Consider the following 17143-nt stretch of genomic DNA (forward strand, 5'->3'; position numbering starts at 1 on the left):
CGGGCCAGGTAGATCACAGAATATTCCTACTCTTTTCCCCTGATCAAAAACAAACAGGGAGGGGCAGCTGAGTAGTTCAGTGGATTGAGAGTCAGGCCTAGAGACAGGAGGTCCTGGGTTCAGATCTGGCTTCAGACACTTCCTAGCTGTGTGATCCTGGGCAAGTCTCTTAACCCCCATTGCCTAGCCCTTATTGCTCTTCTGCCTCAGAACCAATACACAGTATTGATTCCAAGACGGAAGGTAAGGGTTTAAAAAAAAATTTTTTTAAACAACAACAAACAAACAAGTACTATATTCTTTCTGTGGTGTGGGCATGCTCTTCCTTACTCTAAGGAAAGGATCAAGAAAGAGTAATTTCCCTTTTGCTGTCCCCTGCTAGCCAACCCAGGCCTAGCCAGGGGGAGTGAGGAGTCATTGAGCCAATAATAGGAGGAAGGAGAGAGCTGGGTCTGGCATCTCTCCCGGAATGGCCCGGTTGATCAGAGCTATACAGACCAGGCCCCCTAGGGTGGTTGGATAAGAGTTCCTGCCCGCTCTGCACAAAGGCCTTAAGAACTACAACAATTTTTTTTAAACCCTTAACTTCTGTGTGTTGGTTCCTCGGTGGAAGAGTGGTAAGGGTGGGCAATGGGGGTCAAGTGACTTGCCCAGGGTCACACAGCTGAGAAGTGTCTGAGGCTGGATTTGAACCCAGGACCTCCCATCTCTAGGACTGACTCTCAGTCCATTGAGCTACCCAGCTACCCCCAAGAACTACAACTATTAAGATGGCACCTTAAGGTTTGTCACTTGCCTTACATAAGAAAGAGAAGTTGAAGAGGGGAGCCCCATAACAATTGAGTTTCCCAATCAATTTGATGAAATTTTAGGGTTTGGCTAGTACAGGCAGTCCTTATCCCATGTTTGGGATTTTTCAAAGGACACTTCCCAAGGAGATTGGCTTGCCCACTGGCACCATGCTGAGAGGACACAGGGAAAGAAGCTGCCTTCAATGTGACTGGCAACTGAGAGTGGATGGATTTAGACTCTTGTTGGAAGAGCTGCTCCCTTCTCTATGGTGGGAACTGCTCACAGTTTCTCCATCTCTCCCTCCTCTCTTGCTCTCTCCACCTAGCTAGTATCATCCTTCAGATTTTCATAGATTGAAAGATTTTTGTTGTTGTTCAGTCATTTCAGTCATGTCCAGCTTTTTGTGATCTTATTTGGAGTTTTCTTTTGACAAAGATACTGGAGTGGTTTGCCATTCCCTTCTCCAGCTCATTTTCCAAATGAGGAAACTAAGCCAAACAGAGTTAAGTGCTTTGCCCAATATCACACAGCTAGTGTCTGAATCTAGATTTGAACTCAGGTCTTCTGGACTCCAAGTCTGGTACTCTATCCATTATACCACCTAGCTGCCTATATAAATAGATCTATATTCCAAATCTCCCTTCTCTAGAAATAAAGGAAATACACAAATTCTCTCCCTCTCCATCTCTGTATCTGTCTCTGTCTCTCATATATCTGTGTACGTATTCTTGGTCAATGTATTTAACTCTAGGAGGGAGTGCGTTTCAATATCTGTTCATGGACACCCACGAGTCTTTTGTATTTTATTTATTGGGGATGGGAGTGGAATGAGGTAATGGGATCTCTCTCTCTCTCTCTCTCTCTCTCTCTCTCTCTCTCTCTCTCTCTCTCTCTCTCTCTCTCTCTGTCTGTCTCTCGGTCTGGTACCATGTTGTTGGGGGGAGAGGAGAAGGAGATCTTGCCAAGCCTCCTTGCTATTATTTGTAATGATATGCTCCATCATGGCACATCTCAGGTGAAGGCCAGTTTCTGTTCAGTGTATTTGCCTTCTAGGAGGGAGTATATTTCACTATCTGTTCATGGACACCTGTGAATCCTTTGTATCTTATTTACTGAGGTGGCAGTAGTGGTGGTGCTGGTGGTGGTGGTGGAGGAGGAATAAGGTGGTGGACAATAAAGGCTGTCATATGCCCAACGCTCATTTTGTACATTGAGTATTTTTTGCAGGAAACCCTTTTAGCCATATTTGGGGAAACTAAGAAATGAGCTTTATTTTTATTATTTCCCTAGAGCAGGGGTCGGCAACATTTTTGGCCGTGAGAGCCATAAACGCCACATTTTTTAAAATGTAATTTTGTGAGAGCCGTACAGTGCTCACAGTGTGCGCTCCTGTAACAGCGCCTGAAAAAAAATTGACTTTTATGGCTCCTGCAGAAAGAGCCATACCTGGCCCTCAAAAGAGCCAGATATGGCTCGAGAGCCATACGTTGCCGACCCCTGCCCTAGAGCAAAACTTTGGGATAAGAGTGACAAGCCAGAGAGATTCTGAACTTTTGAGGGTCAACCTCCAGGATTGGACCTTTTCTTTGTAAGCCCTGAGTTTGGGGTAACCCTGAGTCACATCATAAATACACATTACCTAATTTGAGGCTCTCAACTGAGTAAAGTTAAATAGTATAGTGTATTATTATCGCTATTTTACACGTATTAAAAAAAAAAAAAGACTTAAGCTAAATTAAATGACTTGCCCAAGGTCACATAAATAGTAAATTGCAGAAGCAAGGTTCAACACAAGCCTCTCTGACTCCCAATCCAGAACTCAAGGCTCTCTTTCATGCTGCTTATAGTATGAAGAGCCAGACCTATGAAAAGGAAGTGTATCAGTGAACTGAGCAGTTCTGAGAAATAAATTCTTGTTTCAGGAAACAAAAACGGCAGAAGAAATTCTGAGAATTGGTAAAGTGGAGGAATAGGAAGGAAAATGACCGCAGAAACCAGGGAAGAAGATAAAGAAGTATATTCACCTTATCTGTTAAAGGGTATATGCCTTTATTTGTGGCTACCACACAAATAACATGTTAGACCTGTTTCAAAGTAAACCTATTGATTTTTCAAAGTTTCTTTTATTCCTAGCTTTAGTTTGAGGCATGATGCTAAACTAGGTAAGAGTAGTAGTATTCCCAAAGAAAAAAGGGTCACTCATGGAATGTTTGCCTGATATTCAACACTTTGAAAGAAGAGAGAAAATTGATTCCAGAGACCTGCTCCAGAGGGAAGCTATTAGAGAAGAGATTTACTTTGGAAATGTAGAACCACACATTGTTGTTGTTCAGTCATTTCAGTCATGTCTTATTCTTTGTGACCCCATTTGGCATTTTCTTGGCAAAGATACTAGAGTGGTTTGCCATTTCTTTCTCCAGTTCATTTTACAGATGAGGAACTGAGGCCAACAGGGTTAAATGACTTGCTCAGGGTCACCCAGCTAGTAAATGTCTGAGATAAGATTTGAAATCAGAAAGGTGAGTCTTCCAGACTTCAGGCCCAGCACTCTATTCACTGTGCCACCCAGAAGCTGGCATTTGTTTCAAATCATTTTAAGCTTCACTGGACCACAGAATCTCAGTTATGAGGAGCTTCAGATACCTTATAGTCTAACCTATGCCATTTATCCTTTCAGATCATGATGACTGGTCATCTGGTCTCTGCATAAAGACTTTTAAGGAAGAGAACCCATTACCTTAAGAGCTAAACTATCCCGCTTTTTGGAAAGCTTTCATCAACAAGAAGTTTTTTTGTTATACTCGCCCTAAAACTGCCTCTCTGAAACCTCTACCCTGGGGCCCTGGACCTGTCCTCAGAGGCCAAACAAGCAGGACAAGGCTCTGCAAGAGACTTCAAGCTTAGTGTGAGTCATCAATGATATGGCAGCCAGAAAAATAGATGCCATCTTGGGCTGCAGTAAGAGAGGTGCAGCTTCTAGAACTAGGGAGGTAAAAGTTCTCTCTATTCTGCCCTACTCCAGGCCACACCTGGAGCAATGTGTCCAGTTCTAGGCCCCATAGTCTAGAAAGGACATCAACAAACTAGAGATTATTCAGAGAAGGGCAATCAGAATAGTAAAAGGCCTCAAGTTCAAGTCATATGAGAATTAATTGAAGAAACTAAGGATATTTAGCCTGAAGAAGAGGTCACAAGGAATAGAGATTTAAATTGTTTCTGTTTGGACCCAGAGAGCAGTAGGTAGAAGCATTGACTTCTATTCAAAGTTATTTCCTAGGAAGTAAGATCCTGATTATTCTTAAAAAAAAAAAAAAAAAAAAAAAAAAAATCCTTAGCTTCTGTCTTAGAATCTATTCTAAGATAGAAGATCAATAAAGGGTAGGTAATTAGGGTTAAGTGACTTGCCCAAGGTCACACAGCTAGGAAGTATCTGAGGTCAGATTTGAACCCAGGACCTCCCACCTCTAGGCCCAGTACTCTATCTGCTGTGCTACTTCTCAGTTTATCTTGTGAGGCAAATCTCAAGATAGATACGCTCAAGGTAGATTCATTCCAAGAAATTTCCCTTATCTTCTGGGTTAGATTCTGGAATGATATCTCTAGGAAACTCCTTCCTCCTCTAACTAGGAGACAGGGATTCAGAAACATTGTCCATGAACTCTCCTCTTAACCCACAAAAACAAATAAGTCTACCTTTGCCATATATCTGTTTCTTTAAGAAATTTCATACTGTCCCCGCTGCTACAATTTCTGGGGACTGGGAAAGTCTACTCTAAGGCAACTGACCTCTGTTAGGAAAGTTGTAAACAAGCACGCATAACTCCCATGAACTTGTGCCTAAGAAGCCACTCCAGTTCCTGAAGGGAGCAAGGAAACCTTTACCAACTGATATGTGTCCATACAGGGATAGTGAGGTAAGGACTAAGAGCTAGTAAATGAATCTACCCTTTTGAGGGACCTTGAAAGCTGTCAGCTCGGAGCTTAGGGGACACCTCTTACTTCTCCAATTCCAACTACATCTTAGAGACTGTACTAGTGGCTCTCCTCCTCCACTCGCCTTCTGGGGGCAGAGTATTTCTGGTTAGGGTGTTTCGGTGTTGAATAGGAGTGATCTGACTTCTCACCTCTTATGTCCTCATTTTGAGCAGGCCTTTCCATGCTTCTAATATGGTAGAGGCATCGGTGATACTATCACAGCTAAAGCTCTTAGCACAGATTTCCACTCACATCCTCATCTTTACCCAAGTCCTCAGCAATTTCTGGAGAGAGCAAGAAGATAAATAGAGGACAAGAGTCATTGACTCTACATCCCTCCATGTAGCATATAGGGAAGTATATGAGTGTCGTTGTATTCTATATTCTGAAGAACAAATTGGGCAAAAGCTGAATCCTAAAGGCAGGAAGAGTGCTGGGAGAACATGGAAGAAAATCATTTTCTGTATGTACTTTAATTGCAAGAGGACTGGGCAGCATTAAGAATAATAAAGGAATTCCATGTTTTATCAAGCCAAGTAAACAGAAATGAATTTTCTCTGACATGAATTCCTATACTGGTGTCTCAGGGAAGATCACTTGTGAAAAATGAGTCAACGATGGAAAAAGACCAGCAGCATTGTTGACTGATACTTGGAATGACTAACATATTTTCCTTCCTGTTCAATATGTTTATATTAAATACTCTATATCTTGAGCCTGCCTTTATTATAATGTTACTTAGTGCCAATTCTATATCTCATCCATTGCTCTAAGTCTTCATTCCTTTGAGATATCATACAATCTCAGATTGAGATCTGGAAGTGACTTCAAAGGTCATCGAATCAACATCCTCATTTTACCGGATGAGGAAAATGGGGCCAAGAGAAGGGATGTGTCTTGCCCAAAGTCATATAGGCAGTAAGTAATAGAAACAGGATTTGAACTTGGGTCCCGTGAGTCCAAGTTCAATGTTTATTCCACTGGGGCCTCCCATTAGTCTCTGTGTTCTTTGTTATTAGGGCAGAGACTATCTTCATTAAGTTTCAAATAATAGTAGAATTCTATTTGGCTAAGCAAGGTATTTTCCAAAGCTTAGGATCCAATAAAAATAAGGGAGTAGAAGATGGTAGAGGAACATTAAGTCTGTAACACCTCAACATAGTCTATTCAAAATCTTTTCTCTGGAAAGTGAGACTAGCTGGAGTAACACAAAATCCCTGGGAGAGAGAAACTGAAAAGAAAAATAGGAGAACTGAATTGGCTTACTTTACTATATTTTCCTGGAACAGCCCATTGAGACTCAGGCAGGAAGAGGCACAGGACTTGGAATGAGATCAGAGTAAAAAATCTCGGCTCTGTCAATATTTACCTTTTTGGAGCTTTATTTTCTCATCTATAAACTGTATGGGTTTAGACTAAATGATCTTTATAATTCTCTTCTAGCTCTGTTTATGATCTCATCATCCCAACTTTTCTATCCTTATGAAAAGCTCTCTCTTCCTTCACCCTCCATCCTAGGACAGGCCTCAGAAATCTCACATCCAGTTATCCTGTCACTGACTTTCCCCCAGCAAATAGTTTGTGGAACCTCAAATAAATAACACGACTATCCCTCTCCACCTCCACTCTCAATTTTTTCTTCATTTTGCTCCCCTTTCCAGTGAATAGATGGGTATACCCTGGATCCTTAGACTATTCTTAGATCAAGGTAAAGTGTAGTGTGCCATAGTGGATAGAGTGGAACTTCCTGTCCAAGAGACTTTTCCTTTGGTCTTCTCTTTTGAACTTCTTCTTTGGAGTTTGTCTTTAGACACTCTGCATTGGTGAGCTGGCATGAAGGAGGAGACTCTTTCCCTGGATCCTGCATCATCTTGCTGGGTAAGTAGCTGGTCTTCTTTTCGTGGCTGCATTGTAGAGCCTTGCTGAAGACACCACTGAGTCCTCTGGCTGAAGAGACTACCATGACTCCCCGTGGAGATCGGGACTTAAGAGCCCTTGCTGGGTGGTGAGCTAGAAGTCTGCAGACAGAAATTATAGGGTATCTAGCTAGACAATACTTTCTACTTCCTTCCTACATTTCTCTCTTTTACTAGATCTCTATTAAACTAAATTAAACTAACTAGGGGCAGCTGGGTAGCTCAGTGGATTGAGAGCCAGGTCTAGAGACGGGAGGTCCTAGGTTCAAATCCAGCCTCAGACACTTCCCAGCTGTGTGACCCTGGGCAAGTCACTTGACCCCCATTGCCCACCCTTACCACTCTTCCACCTCTAAGCCAATACACAGAAGTTAAGGGTTTAAAAATAAATAAATAAATAAAGAGTGGCTAATTGACTCATGACTTAAGAGTTATTTTTTTTTAATTAGCAACCACAATATTACTTTAGATCTTTCATATTAGCATAAAACTTAAATTTAAATTCTTACAGAACCATGTTAACAGAGACATAGCTTCAAAAAATAAGAAGACAATAATCCCTCTGAAGTCTGTCCTACTTCAGATCACATTTGGAGTATTATGTGTAGTTCTAAGGATGACATTAATAAATTAGAGAATTTTCAGAAGAGGTCAACTAGAATATTGAAAGACTTCAAGCCCAGACATAGCCAAGATGGAAGTATAGCCCACTTCTATACTACAATATCTCCAAACTATCCAGAAAACACACTAGACTGAGTCTTGCTCAGGAGCCCACAGTTGTCATTGAATTAACTAGGGGTTTTCTGTTGGCTGATAGTAGTTGAGGTTCAACAGCAATCTACTGAAATTAAAACTGAGGCAAGTCCACAGGTGAGTTGCTCAGACCCAAACTCAGATCAGGAACTTGCAGAGCTCAGCCCAGGAAAGGCAGAGATCAGATCTGTCTTGAATGAGATGAAATTGGGACCACTGAAAGTTTACAGGGCCCTAGCTTGTACTTACATTGAGATCCTGAAATACTATTACATTCAATACCCCCAAGAAAGCAATAGCAAGAACCTAGAAGACACAAGGTCAGCTCAAACATTCCCTCTTTAGAAGAGTACAGAATCTAACCCTAACATAAAGTTTGAAGTCAGGAAGTAAACTGGAAGCATGAGAAGACAAAAGAAAATAATCTCATCTTTAAAAAACTATTATGATGAAGGGCAGCTGGGTAGCTCAGTGGATTGAGAGCCAGGCCTAGAGACAGGAGGTCCTAGGTTCAAATCCGGCCTCAGACACTTCCCAGCTGTGTGACCCTGGGCAAGTCACTTGACCCCCATTGCCCACCCTTACCAATCTTCCACCTATGAGACAATACACCGAAGTACAAGGGTTTAAAAAAAAAAAAAACTATTATGATGACAAAGACACTCAAGACAAAAGCCCAGAAAAAAAGAATGACTTCAAAATATCTACAAACAAAAACTCAATGTAAAACACAGCTTGAGCATAAATTCAATTAAAATTAGAAGAGATAAAGCAAGAGTTTTTCTTTAAAAAATAATTTAAAGTATTGTTATAACTGAAATGAGAATGCTTAAGGAAAAAATTGGAAGAGAAATGAGTCATGGAAGTAAGAATTGGAAAAGTAAATAACAGCTTGGAATAGGAGTTACAAAACCTTGCCTAAGCAGTAAAATTCTTAAAAATTAGATTGGATCAAACAGAAAACAATAATTTTATGATCTGACAATAAATGTTAAAATGAAAAGTAAAAAAATTGAAAACATAAGAAGCTAACTAAATCTCATAACAAAACAACTCACCTGGAAAACAGCTCAAGGAGAAATAATTAAAGAACTTTTTAGCCACCCAGAAGGCCATGAGCAAAAGACCTAAGATATAATATTTCAAGAAATCATAAGAGAAAACATCCTAGACCTCTTAGAACCAGGTTCAAAGTGGACATTTAGGTCATTTTCTGAAAGAATCCTCAAAATGATAACTCCTAAGAACATAATAGCCTAAATCCAGAGTTTCCAACTCAAAGGAAAAAAAAATACTAAAAGCAATCAAAAAGAAACAATTCAAGTACCAAAGGGCTACAGTGGTTATTACAAAAAATTTAGCAGCCGCCATTATAAAGGAGCAGAGAGCTTGGAATAAATTATTCTAGAAGACAGAAGATAAAGACATGATCAAAAAAAACTTACTCAGCAAAACCGAGTATAATCCTAAAGGGGAAAATAATGGATCTTTAATGAGATAGAGGGTTTTTTAACATTCCTCATGAAAAGATAAGAACTCTATAGAAATTTGAAATGCAAATACAGGAGTTAAGGGAAACACAAAAAAATAAATAGGAGCAAGCAATCATAAAGGACTTTAAACAATAATACATTATTTACATTATAATATGAGATGATACAAATATTCTCTCTGAATCTATTCATCATCAGGGATCAGAAGAGTAATTAGACAGAGGGCCTGGGAGTAGTTGTTATGTAGTAATTATGTAAATAATCTCACATAATCAGAGTACATAAATAGAAATGTACATAAATAAGGAAGATATGGAAAGGGAGAGTGAGCCACTCTTGAACCTCACTCTCTTCTTAACTTATCAAAGGAAGGAAGAATATATATACACATAGTTCAGTAAAGAAATACATTTCACTCAGGAGACATCTGAGTGGCTCAGTGGATGGAGAGCCAGGTCTGGAGACAGGAGTTTCTTGGTTCAAATCTGACCTCAGACCTATCCTAGCTGTGTGACTCTGGGCAAATTGCTTAGCGCTGCTTGCTTAGCCCTTATTATTCTTCTGTGGGAAGATGAGATTAACTGTCCCCTGCCCATTTTTAAATTTAATCACCAGAAGAGTATACACCACATTTATCTTTAAGTATGGGGAGGTCTGTGACCCACATGTGCAATAGTGGGTGACAAATCAGAATCAACTGACTGCCCCCTGGGCAGTCCTAAGCAAAACTTTAGCTGTAATTGGTCCATGTAAAGTGGAGGGAAGGTATAGGAAATGACAAAAGGAATGGTCTTTAAAAGTGGCAAGAACTTTCTGTGACCAGTCTTTCACCTTCAACTTGACCCTGGAGGAGCTCCAGCTGAGGATCTCAGACTGCTTTTCTATTTTCCCTTAGAACTACCATGTGGGTGAGTGAAAAAGGCTGACTCCTTCCCTGGCTTGTTCTGGAGGTACTAGTCTCCTGAGAGGCCCCTCGTCTTGGAGGAGGCCTTATGACTAAAACCCTTGTATAATTTGCCTCTGGGCCCCCTTTGCTGGGGCCTCTTAAGCCCTGCCTGGTTTGAACCAGGCTGGAGTAAATCTCTACCCTCTCTGATTTTCTTACTTTCACTCTTTCTCTTTTTGTAAATAAACTACCATAAAAAGTCATTTGGAATTGAGTAATAATTCCTACTAACCACACTCTTATAAATTCAGTCCAACTCTTTAATATTTTTACCCCTTATATTCTGACCCTTACCTCTGTCTTGGAACTCATGCATTGTATTGGTACTAAGATGAAAGGCAATGATTAAAAAAAATTTTTTTAATTAAAAAAAAAAAAGACTTGGGTGCAAATGTGTGACTCAGTGGGTTGAGAGTCAGGCCCAGAGACGGGAGGTCCTGGGTTCAAATTTGGCCTCAGTTACTTCTTAGCTGTGTGACCCTGAGCAAGTTACTTAACCCCCATTGCCTAGCCCTTATACTCACTCTTCTGCCTTGGAACCGATACACAGTACTGATTCTAAGATGGAAGGTAAGGGTTTAAAAAAAAAAAAAAAAAGACTCCTTTCATCAAACCTTTTGTATAACTGCCTACTCTACTAGTCTTAAAACTGGCCCAGTATCTAATCAGCCCACTCCCATTTTTGTGCTTTCTTCCATTCTGTCTTGCCTTTCTACAAATCTTCTATAAAGCATTCACAGGGTAATTAGAATAAGGAACCAATTATCTCCTAAGCTGCCCTGCCTAAAAATGCAACTCCCATTCTTCTCCCTCATTTAACGCCCCCACCCCATCTGCTATAAGGCCTTTATTTTCTCTGTTGTTAAGATTATTTCCTTTACTTCTCTAAAATGTTAACATTATTTATTGCCTTTGTATTAGATTAACTTTTCAAGTTAATTCTTTATGTCTGTCTATACCAGCACTGTTTATCTCGGACAGTAAGGTTCTTGAAGACAAGTACTTCAGCTCTACCCATGGTAGGCAGCTTGCTACCAGAGATGGGGCTTTCAGCTAACGAGGTGGCACAGTGGCTAAAGGGTCAGCCCTGGAGTCAGGAGGACCTGAGTTCAAATATAGCCCCAGACACTTATTAGCTGTGTGACTCTGGGCAAGTCACTTAACCCTGTTTACCTCCGTTTTCTCATCTGAAAAAGAAAATGGCAAATCACTCCAGTATCTTTGCCAAGAAAGCCCCACATGCAGTTATGAAGAATCTGACACAACTAATTGCCAAACCAACAACAAATGAGTCCTATGCATCATTAGCATTTTCTGTGGGGTAAAATAAAGGCTATTTTCTACTTGATATGAATTTTTTATCTTCAGTACTTATATAGAATCTGAGGACTCTATTTACCCACCTTTGTGGAAATCTGTATCAGGATCTATATTCCTAGCTTGCCACAGAGTAAACCAAGAGTAGAGAGAGCTAGTCAAAAAGAAAGTGCACTTTTGGAGCTAATATCTGAGATTGGATCCAATGCATGTGAACCCTGAGTTTAGGGGAAGGGAAGGATTAGGGATGCTACAGGTCTTTGTTGGCAAACCTATGGCATGCGTGCCGAAATGGGCTGTTCCCCTCCCCCTCTCCACACATGCCTGAGGACATTTCTCCCATCACCCACCCCTCTGCCCAGCAGCCCAATAAGAGTGTTTTCTCCCTCTCCTGTCTGGGGTAAGGCAGGGTGCTCACATGTGGCATGAGGATGCAGTTTGGGCACTTGATCTCCAAAAGGTTTGCCATCACTGCTTATAGGTTATAATCATTATAGTAATACTCCACACAGATTTAACACCTTTATTTCACTGAACCATTTCTTAAATGGTTAATTATGTTTGTTGTTTTGCTAATAACAAACCAACCTTGTATTTCTGGTATTCGTTCAACTTGATGATAGTTTATAATCTTTGTGATATATTATAACTTTCTTACAAATTTTATTTGAAATTTTTGCATCAATATTCATTAGAGATATTGTTCTATAGTTTTCTTTCTCTATTTTTATTCTCCTTTATTTAGGTATCAAGACGATATTGCTATCATAGAAGGAATTTGATAGGACTCCTTTTCCTATTTTTTAAACTACTTTTAAAGTATTGGAATTAATTATTCTTTTAATGTTTGATAGGATGCACTTGTAAACACATCTGTTCCCATTTGCAGATTTGGGGGGATGGTGGAGGAAAGCTCATTTATGGCTTAGAACAAACCATTTCATATTAAAAATATTTTCTATCCTCATTAAAGATCCTAGGTAAGCTCTGTCAGAATGTAACACAGAATTGTAACATAGCATTTATTAACTGCCTGCAATATTCCAGGCAATAGGGATACAAATACAGAAGTATTATTTTTATTGCCCTCAGTGAACTTACAAAATGATAGTTTAAGTTAGGTGCTGGTGAAGTTTGCTTCTCAAAAACCTGACTTAGCTCAGAAAATAAAGTGGGGCAGATAGGTGGCATGGTGTATAGAGAGCCCTAAACCTGGAATCAGGAAGATCTGAATTCAACTCCAGTCTCAGACATTAGCTGTGTGAACTTAGATAAGCCACTTAACCCTGTTGCCTCAGTTTCCTTATCTGTGAAACTATCAGGAGAAGGAGACAAAGCACTCCAGTATCTTTGCCAAGAAAATTCCAAATGAGGTCACAGAGTCGAGCACAGCTGAAATAAGTGAACAACAACAAATTCATGCAGTACTTGTCTGTACACAGTAAGGTTAAAAGCTACCAACTGATGATGCTATTGACATGCTGAATTTATAATCCATCAAAATTCAGTTTGTTTGGGGGTTTTTTTGGAGGAGAGTCGAATGTTCTTTCATAATTAAACATACAATTAGCAAAGCAGTTCTAGACCTAATCACATGATAAATAATCTCAATATTAATCACATCATTAAAAACAAAGCCCCCTCCATTAGCATGAAGAACCCAAGAAGGAAGGTCAATGTTTCTCTTCCCAAACTTCCCTTTTGGTAACAAAAATAGCATTAAGTATTCCCCTCTGCTACCCCTCACAATGAAATTTCCACCTCTATAAACCCTTAGCCATAGAGGCAAGCCCCTTGCCCCTAGCCCCAAATAGGATATACCCTTCCTAGAAACACAGTCTCTTAGGTTCTGTTCTTATACAGATTACTGGTCTGTTGAATTGTAGCAGGTTTCAGAAGCTAAATAACCAAATGGCTCCCGTGAACAGAATCATATGCATAAAAAGACTGAAATCCTGTTCCTTAGCACCCTAGGATCTAAAAGAGACCATTTATAAATACAGAAACATAGACAGTTGTTGGAGTCAAATATACACATGCACAAACAGCTTTCCTCGCCAAGCTCCAAATTCTTGGCAGTTAAGTGGGTGGAAGTGTGGGGAAAGCGAAGGAGGGAGGACAAGCTTAGGGAGAGCTGGATAAAAGCTGTTGGATTTGAGGTCCTGTTCTGTTTTGACTCAGGCAGAAGGATATTTCCTGTTCTCTCTTGTTAATTTGATCCCTTAGGACTCAGCTTGAGAAAGGCCTACAGACAAAATCTCAGAGTTGGAAGGGATCTCCAGACCATGTGGTCTAACTCATGCTGGGTCAAGAATACTGTCTAGAATATCCTCAAATAATAATCCTGCCTTAGCCTGAAGACCTGTAGTAAGGGGAAACCCAGTCCCTCCCAAGGCAGCCATTCTGGTTTTAGACAGCTCTAATTATTCAAAGTTATTCCTGTCATTTGGTCTAAATCTATGTCTTTGAAGCTTCCACTTTTTGTTCCTCTCCCAGCTATAAATCTGCCTCTCCAGACTTCTATACTATGACTCCCTTGACTTCCAATCCTGGAATATACTTGAGTCATATCAGACCCCTTCTCCCATGGCTAAATTTCATCTGAGGTAGGTGCCTCCATTTTACAGATGGGCCCAGGCTAGCCATGCTTCATTCCTTTCTTGGCTGCACTTCTGTCACCTTGCCTTCAAGCAAGTACCATTACTCCCAACCCTTTCTAACTTCCCTTTTATGTGCCGTCTTCCCCTAATAGAATCGAAGTTTCTTAGGAAGTTTTCAAAGGAAAAAAATCCAAGCTATTGACAGCCATATTTTTAAAAGCTCTAAATCACTAATTATCAAAGGAATGAAAATGAAAACAACTCTTAGATGCCACCTCACATCTATCAGATTGCCCATGTTGACAAAAATAAATAAATAAATAAATAAAGGAAAATGATAAATGCTGGAGGGCTGTGAGAAAACAGGTATGTTTTTGCACTGTTGGTGGAGCTGTAAACTGGTCCAACAGCAGTTTGGAACCAACCCCCCAAAGCTATAAAATTGTGTATACCCTTTGATTCAGCAATACCACTACTAGGTATAAACACTCCAAAGAGATCAAAGAAAGAGTAAAAGGACCCACATGAACAAAAATATTTATTCTAACACCTTTTTGTGATAGCGGAGAATTGGAAACTGAAGGGCTGCCCAACAATTAGAGAATGGCTGAACAAGTTATGGTATGTGAATGTGATAGAATACTCTTGTGCCATATGAAACACCTGGGAAGAATTGTGCGAATTGATTCGTTAAAGTGAGCAGAATCAGAACAAGTTACACAACATTGTAAAGATGCTCTGATCACCACAATGACCAGCCAACAATTCCAAAGAATTTATGATGAAACGTGCTAATCACCTCCAGATAAAAAGCCAATGAAGTCAGAATGTAGACTGAAGCATATCCTCCCCCCCACCCCAAATCAAGCAAACTGAGCTTCAAATTGTATAGGATACAGGTACGGCTGTGAAATGGCCAATTTTTTGCTCACTACCTAATTCCAGATCACAGAAGCAAGGTTGATTGTGAAGGGGACCCGTGCAAGGAATGGAATTCCACAATGAGAAATGGTTACAGGCATGAGGCTAGGTACTGCAAGAAGTATGTTAAAAAACAAGGAATTCCTGTGTGGCAGAGAAGGATCTCAGTTCCAGCCTCCTGCCCAGTTTGCAGTCTGCAAAGGAACCATCTGGGAAGGAGTTCTGGACCAGAGGGGAGCTTGAATTTCTGCACCCTATGTGCAAGAAACACTTCCCAGTTGGCTGATAGTAGTTGAGTTGTCTAACAGCAGTTCTCTGAAATTAAAATTGGGGCAAGTTCACAGACTTGTTGCTCAGACCTAAACCCAGATCAGGAATTTACAGAGCTCAAACCAGGAAGGCAGAGTTCAGATTTACCCTATGAAGTACCAGATGAATTTAGGACCACTGAAAGCTTGCAGATCCCTAGCCTGAGCTGACTGAGATTTTGCAATAACATAACCCTCAATACCCCTAAGAAAGCAGCAGTAAGAACCTAGAGGACACAAGATCAGCTCCAGCATCCCTCCAGAAAAGGGCAGAACCTAATCCTAACAAATTCTGAAGTTAGGAAGTAGGCTGAAAGCATGAGATGAACAAAGATAATTATAATCTCATCATAAAAACTTATTATGGTGACAGACACTCAAGCCAAAAGCCTTGGAGATAAGATAACTTTAAAATGGGGGAGGTAGGGCCAGGTTAAGTGGTTCAGGGGATAAAGAGCCAGGCCTAGAGATGGGATGTCCTGGGTTCAAATCTGACCTCAGATACTTCCTAGTTGTATGACCCTGGACAAGTCACTTAACCCACATTGCTTAGTTAGCCCTTACCATTCTTCTAAGGCAGAAGGTAAGGGTTTAAAAAAAAAAAAAAAAAAAAGCAGGGCAGCTGGGTAGCTCAGTGGAGTGAGAGTCAGGCCTAGAGACAGGAGGTCCTAGGTTCAAACCCGGCCTCAGCCACTTCCCAGCTGTGTGACCCTGGGCAAGTCACTTGACCCCCCATTGCCCACCCTTACCAATCTTCCACCTATGAGACAATACACCGAAGTACAAGGGTAAAAAAAAAAAAAAAAAAAAAAAAAAAAAAGGGGGGGTGGGGAATGGGTTCGTAAGGAAACAAAAGACTTCCAGGCATTCCTGATAAAAAGACAAGAGCTACATAAAACCTGAAGTGCAAATACATGTGTCTAAAGAAATATAAAAAGGTAAATATGAGCAAGCAATCATAAGGAATTATACAAGGATTATTTTTTTACATTATGAGATGATACAAATATGCCCTCTGTCCTCTACCATCATTAGTGGTCCAAGAAAGCATCTAATTAGACTGAGGACTGGGGAGTAGTTCTATTACGTTTTAATTGTCTTAAAAGAACAAAAAGGAGGGCGGAGGGACCCCAGTAAGATGGGAAGGGAGAGAAAGGAGAGAGCAAATTTCACAACATCAGGGTGCAAAAGAAGATATCTATACAAACAAGGAGGGTAGAGTGGGAGGAGCAAGTGACACTTAAACCTTATTCTCTTCTGAACCAATCAAAGGAGGGGAAAACATATATATATACAATTAGGTACAGATATGCATTTCACTTATCAGTGAAACAAGAAGAACATGGGAGAATGGAGAAGGAGGAATAAAAGGGAGGATAAATTAATGGAAGGAACAGTCCTAAGCAAAACACACATTAACCAAGGATGCACAGAAATAGATGGTTTCAGGAAAAAGAAGAACCAGAAGAATAACTGATGTGGAAGCAAATAACTCTGAAAGACTTAGGAATTCTGATAAACACAATAGCCAATCAGGATTTCAGAATGAGCTCCATAATGAAACTTGCTACCTATTCAGAATACAGGTTGAGATATTATTTATTTTTTGGACATGGCTACTATACATGTTTATTTTTATTTTTATTTTTTAAAACCCTTATCTTCCACCTTAGAATCAATACAATATATTAGTTCCAAGGCAGAAGAGTGGTAAAGACTAGGCAATGGGGATTAAGTGACTTGCCCAGGGTCACACAGCTGTGAAGAGGCCAGATTTGAACCTAGGACCTCCTATCTCTAGGCCTGGCTCTCAATCCACTGAACTACTCAGTATCCATGTTTATTAAAGTAGTTCTGTTGTTGTACTTTTTTACAGTTGGGGGTGGGAGAGGTGGGAAAATGAGAAAGTAGATTTTTGTTGATTGATAATAAAATTTAATTCAGATTTTAAAAGAATTTAAACTCCTTGAGAACAAGAAATGTCTTTCCTTTTGTTTGTATTTCTAATCCCAGTGATTATCAGCACATTAGACTCTTAATAAATGTTTTCCCTTCCCTGTCTTTTGTCATTGCTTCTAGTTTTGCTCTCCGGAGCCAAGCAGAAGAAGCCCAATCTGTC

The 17143-nt window shown here is 40.1% G+C and overlaps 1 protein-coding gene across 3 annotated transcripts in view; it reads right to left on the bottom strand.

Annotated features, from left to right (window-relative positions):
- Nucleotides 1-17143, bottom strand: part of TRIM54 (tripartite motif containing 54) — a 35867-nt gene that overhangs the window by 11811 nt on the left and 6913 nt on the right. The window lies entirely within an intron of this gene.

This window comes from Gracilinanus agilis, chromosome 2, assembly GCF_016433145.1.
Source record: "Gracilinanus agilis isolate LMUSP501 chromosome 2, AgileGrace, whole genome shotgun sequence".
NCBI classification, from domain to species: Eukaryota; Metazoa; Chordata; class Mammalia; order Didelphimorphia; family Didelphidae; genus Gracilinanus; species Gracilinanus agilis.